The 6,401-nt window shown below is 36.4% G+C and overlaps 2 long non-coding RNA genes across 2 annotated transcripts; both read left to right on the plus strand.

Moving 5' to 3' along the window:
• Positions 1-430: 430 nt before the first annotated feature.
• LOC111265740 (uncharacterized) lies at positions 431-2,152 on the plus strand. Its single transcript, XR_002683631.1, has 2 exons — positions 431-708; positions 1,398-2,152. It is a non-coding gene; the product is annotated as an uncharacterized LOC111265740 (long non-coding RNA).
• Positions 2,153-3,101: 949 nt separating this feature from the next.
• Positions 3,102-4,631, plus strand: LOC147752771 (uncharacterized). Its single transcript, XR_015313160.1, has 2 exons — positions 3,102-3,252; positions 4,178-4,631. It is a non-coding gene; the product is annotated as an uncharacterized LOC147752771 (long non-coding RNA).
• The last annotated feature ends 1,770 nt before the right edge of the window (positions 4,632-6,401 follow it).

Here is a 6,401-nt window from a genome sequence, read left to right on the forward strand (position 1 = left end):
AGATACCCTACAGGAATGTCGGAACGAATGTTTAAGTGACTGGGCGATAGGTAGAAGGTCGCGTAGTGCCCTATATATCGACAATTCCTGTGGCGGTTTATAATTTTCCATAGCTATTTTGGGTTATAATTAACTTAGTCATGCTCGCACTGCTTCGAAATGCTCTGCAAATTAGCCACATCGTCTCTATAACGGATTCTCTGTCAAGGCAACGTAACCTTGTCACGGGCAGAGTGCCAACAACGTAGAGAATAACTCAGCTTGGGACGCAAACGAGAGTGATCTAGTCACAGACGAATAGTAGGAAGCGACTTAACTGGAAATCCTACAATCTATAGTAAAAGTTAGTGGCGTCCTTCAGATTTATCTTTTAACGGATAACATGCAAAATTCCTAACAAAATCGTAGCTAATATGGGTAGCGCGGCAGAGTCGATCTCTGGACCTATTACACTGGTTTGTCCTACAACCAATTATCCAGATAGGCTTTGTACGGCGAAAAAGTAGACTGGATACTGGACGACCGCAACCTAACAAACATTAGAACGGCTTCTCAACAAATAAATATTGCATATATCCTATTCAACTGACCATAGGACTTGTTTGGGCAGACAAACTAGTTCTATGTTGCGCCAATCTCTGCTTATGCAACTCCGCAACCAATATGCGGAACGGGACGTGCGGCAGGAATGGACAGTTTCTCGAATAAGTGAGCGACGTGTCTTATACCTTTTTATTCAAATTACATTTTACTTCTATCATACACACAAGGGACCACCTTAGCTGATGGCACCGTTACATCACATAATATGATTTTCATCTATTTAGATCATAGATTTGAATGTATTCCGTAGAAAAGTGATTGAAGTTTCGGAATAGCTAAGGCAGAATTGAGGTAGAAATCCAGCTCCCCTGGATAATTCGATGGCTCGATTTCTGTAAAGCAACAAAGTACTTTTTGCGAAGATATATCATAAAAGGAGTACCAAAATCGAATGTCATAACTGGAAATGGCTTACATTGATGATCGAGGGTGGAAGAGATCGGATAGGTGTTGGGCACGTTTTAATTTGTCATAATATTTACTTATTTTTGACTAATTAAATATGAGAATAATGTGGTATAAATGAATTAAATTTAGAATGTTTAATCTCTGTTCAGTGCCTATGAGGATCAGCGCTCGGAAAGCTGATGTCTCGCGCCAAAGATGTACTATATCTCCGCAAATGGATTAAAGATTTTTGTCTCAAAAGCCGTAGAAGTCACTGATATTTGTGAATAATTTCACGTCTCTACCGCAAAAAAAAAAAATGATAGTAAATAGTTCAATAGTGAAAAACTATATTTCACCTTTTCGGAAGCAGTAAGAAATATCAGTAAAAATTTACCCTCTTTCAGTCCATCTGCCAGATGTGATCTTCACAACAAATACAACTGCGAATTATTAGCAGCAATATCGGTACTGGCATAGCGAGTATTCCCTCTGCATCCACTCACCTGTTCTTATCATTTTATGGTTAGAGCGCTATTTATACAAATCAAAGGAAAGCTGAGTATATTCTTCATTGAAATAGATCGATAGAACTCGAATGACATAAAAATCAGCTTGCATTGTATCCACTAGCGATGAGTACTGAGATTATTGTAGAGCGTTTTTATGGTAAAGTGGGTAATATATTTAGACATATATGGTATGTGCTTAGATAGGTGGACTTGCTTTGACGAGGGAACGTCCTACAAAAAACTAATTTTCAGGTTTAAAACTGCAAAGGCGATAAACATTTGTGACAACAGCTTGTGATAACCACATCTGGTAAGCTATAGGTCGAAAGCTTGGCAATCTGCGGTTGTGCTACACTTCTTTACCGCTCAGCGCACAACGCTTAGTCGCGACAATCATTCGCTTTCGGAAAGGATAACCATAATAACGTTAAAGGAATACTCAATGCTGTATTATATTCAGTAGAAAAGGTTCTGCGTCTAAACATTGAAATAATGGCCTGCACACCATGTCTAGAACTGGATTCTGAAACAGAAAGCTCTGCGTAGTGGACGCTTGTTTATGGCACGCTGAGTGCCTCGAAGAGACGAATTGAGTTCCATGTCAACTAAGATTATAAAAATAAACTGAACCAACAGAGTGCTAATTTTCACATACAAAGCACTTCTAAATAATGCAATTATGAATAAGTATAAACAATATAGAAAATCGTTATGAATTATACCATGTACAGGGTACAACCCACTACAAGACCATTGTTTTTAGGTAGTTGATTGAGTAGTTTCACGAAATCGCCCACGACATTTATAATCATAATATTAATTATTCTACAAAACTGAAATGTTGAATAGCATGTGAAGTACTAACCAATAAATGTATTTCATTAGCACAGGTTAATGAAAGTATACTTTTTGTCCTTTTCGGGGCAGTGATTCTCAGTACAAATTTGTAGTTTTGTTCTAAATAGAGTATAATAATTAAATTAGTAATGGATACTCTTTTGGTGTTTTACTTCTATAAAAGCTTCTTAAAATGTTGTGCAACGACCGTGCAACTTGGTGCATCAATCATCTCACACCATTATTATGGATTACAACAGTCGCACCAGCAAATCTCCTTAGAAAAAAATTAAGAAGTTGACGAAATACTGTATTTGCGTTGAAAGAAATTTTAGGGCTTAGAGTCGTTCGTATACACCACGTTTTGATTATAGAATATATCCACGTGGTTTTCTTTTGTAATCCGGAACGTATCATTAATAATGAATAATAATTAATATAATCATAATTATAGTTAGTTGACGGAACATATTAACACATTAATTTTATTTAAAAAATTTAAATTTAAATAAAACATGGCCATGTTTTGTTTGTAGAATTTATGTTATGCATATTATTTAATATACAGTTTTTATATTATTGATATAGTGATAAATATTAGTCTCCGATACAGAATGTACGTACTTTCGACTACTCTACATTTTTGTTGCTACTCCACGATAACTATAATCGGCTTTTATATAAGGGTTCCAGAAGATTGCGTCACATCTTGATAATCTGTAAATGAGTGCTGTGAATAAAACTGCGTTTTAAGGGTGAGTAAATGTTACGAATCTTTTTGGCCGCGCGGTATCACAACGATTGAGTGTATCGTCTGCCATAACGTTTCTGTCCATCGTCTGCTTGAATTAATGTTTGAGAGTTCTCTACGATTTTACCATCATCTGATTGGTTACCGAAGCCTGCGTGAACGGTGAGCGTTTGATGTTTTTATAGAAAATAATTTGTCACCCTAATTTTCAAAAAGGGCTACTTCGAAGCAATCGGAATCTATGGGCCACTAGAGATTAAAAAAATTAAGCTTTTGCCGTGCAACATACTATTTTCGTTATTAATATTTACTCAAACAGAAGGTGCGTAGTATTTTTTAAAGACTGACAAGCTATGCTTTAGCAGAAAGCGTATTTTTTTTTATTTCTAAGAAATATTGATTTCCATTCACAACTTCTTAATAATACAGGAAACTGAAGCTACGGTTGTGTCAGCATAAGCATTATTAAAGTGTGGTTACTTTGGTTAAGTCGGTGATCCCGTAATATGTACTGTGCAACATTTTGCACCGTAAGTCCTGCGCAACTTATGTACCTGCATGTGTGACGTGTCAGTAAACATGAATAATGTAATCGCAAAATTCTACTTCGTATGCCTCTTATAAGTATCATAATCGGCCAAGCAGTATTTAAGTTAATATCTAGGCTGTTATCATAGATTGTTTCCCTATGGTGAAAAGAAAAAATAAATATTCCGATAAATCAGATAGCATTTCTTATCTTCAAAATCTACGATTACTTAGTCCACTGTTCAGCGCTATGCCTTAACAGTGTCCCTAACAGTATTAAGTTCTGATATTAAATAAAAGCGCGGATCCTAAACGGATAGAAAGATATACGATAGCGATATAAATAAATCGATCAATTTTAGTGAGATCTCTAAGTAATAATTATTCTATACCTAGGTTACTTTCGCATTTACCTTTGCTTGTAATTCATATTAGTATTTATACAGATAGTACTTTTTTATTTTTTTTTATATTTTCTGGTAGAGCCTATATATTTTATGCAGTTCTCGTGCTCTTTGAGCGAAACGATAATCAACAATGAAAATTTCTCGCGTTTCAGATGGCTTTTTCTTCGACAGTGTTATCCCTGTCACCTGTTGTGGTCTCTTTACTCTCGTTCGTTACGGGGGTAAAAGCCGAAAGCTCTGAAACTTTCGATGCCTTTCTTTTGATTGTTGGAATCGCTGTCTGCATCACTCTGTCTTGCGGCTGTCTCGGAGTTTATGCCCGAAATAATAACGCCATCTAAAACGATTTATACTGTGAAGAGTGCCAACGTACCTTGGTCGTTGTCGTAGTCCAAAACTTAAACAGAATCACAATATAAAGCACTGTGATTTAGCGGTTACGTCAAGCATACCATCCAAACACCCGGATAGCATCAACAGCACTGTTACTTCTAGAAAAATATATTTATTAAATCAACTACGGGTCAACAAAGTTCTCTTTTATAGAATGTCTTTGTAGTTCTCTCGAATAAAAATAAATTGTTTTAGTTGGCCGTTTAAGTTTCAGTTTAGTAAGTTTTCAGTTTGGTAGCGGTTTTGTATCGCTTACATCATATAGGCATAATCGTATACATATAGTAGAATTTCAACAAAACTGATTTTTGTTATCGAGTGGGTGGCCAACAGAGTCGCACATTCATACATGTATTGTCCTTCCAGCCATGTGAGATTGACTACTATTTTGAGAATTCCTCCGATTGTTATGAGATTGTTAAAGTAACAGTAAGCTAACAGAAACAACTTGAATATGCCTTAAAAATGAATTCATTCAATACTACCTATATATCTTACAGTCCTCGTAATTCCAATACTGTTAAATATTACTCACTATTATTTTCAAAGCAACCGTCTGATCAAAATACAAATTACTTTTTTCTTTATAAAAGCATAGACAATGCCAATCGATTATACTCAAAAACTTACCTCAGAATATTCTAAAACGGATTATTTCGACAATTCCGTGTCTACGCATAATCTGTTTTTAGATTTCACATCCTATTGCATGCTCGTCCCTTTACTTGCATAGAAACGGATAAACAAACGGATCCGACGGTCTTTGAAGTTAATCTTCAATTAGCTGGGCTAAGATGACGAGTTTTTTAGTATGAGTTAGAAACACTTTTTTATACACTCGTTCCGTATGCGCTCGGAAAGTTTCTGGACATCTATACATCTATTATTATCGTTTACATAAACCAGTAATGGAATATGTTTGCTTACCAGTTTACCTACATGGTAACTTTTTTACGGTAATTTCAAAAACCTGGTGATTGTACGAACTTGAATCAGGAGAATGACCAAGTCGAAACTAAAATTTGATATTTTTTTGTTCAATTCTAAAATTATTGGGGCGTGGCGATAAAGTCCAGCATTATCATCTAGTAACCAGGCTGTACGCTTTCGATTGTCTTGACAATGGTCTTTGAGGAACTCGGGATAGCGGGCTGCATTCATTGTTTCATTCTCGGCAAGATATCGTAGCGCCAGATGCCACAGATGTCTATTGAAAGTACCACTATTACCTTGCACACGAACCGACTCAACACTGCCCGAACTCGATTTCTCTCCAGAGCGACGTATATTTTTTTGCCTGATCCATTCTAGCTCGCAGTAGAAATTAAATCATTATCATCTATGGCTGTCATATGCTTCAAGTGGGTACTTTGTTGATTAGTTCTGCAAATGGCGCGTAAAATACACCGCACCCATTTTCAACTGGCCTGGAATCAATTTACAGGGAACCCATTTTTATTCAGTCTCCCCATGTTTAGGATTTGAATTATAATTCTGTAGTACGCTACATATGAAATTCTAGTTTAGACTGACAGAACTGTTAGACTCCCAAGTTTTGCTGTCGTAATGGAACCTCCTCGTTTACGACAATGCGTTCCTGTCTTTTGGCTTCCAACGTTTAGTTGCCTCCGTGCTAGACTTCAACATTTTAACCTTTGTTCTTGAAAAATTTCACCATTTGAGTACTCTGCTGTTGTTCATAGCCTTTTTTCTTACCAATTTTCGATGAATTTCCTGCACTGTGGCAAAAATAAAAACTTAACCACTGAGCATTGATTTCCGAGACGAAAAGATGCTTTCCTGCTAGGTCTATTTTCCTTCGAATAAACTCAAAAGGTTTTCACTCACAAGTTTCTAAAGGGAGCTGGAGTATTTACCAGACAAATTCCGTTGGGCCACGGCGCGTAGTTCAAAACCTATTCAATTTCAACTTATTCAAAAGCCAGCCGCATTTGCCTGTAACGGCTTAATGTATAGGATCGA

The sequence above is a fragment of the Varroa jacobsoni genome, unplaced genomic scaffold, assembly GCF_002532875.2.
Source record: "Varroa jacobsoni isolate VJ856 unplaced genomic scaffold, vjacob_1.0 scaffold_1003, whole genome shotgun sequence".
Lineage (NCBI taxonomy): Eukaryota > Metazoa > Arthropoda > Arachnida > Mesostigmata > Varroidae > Varroa > Varroa jacobsoni.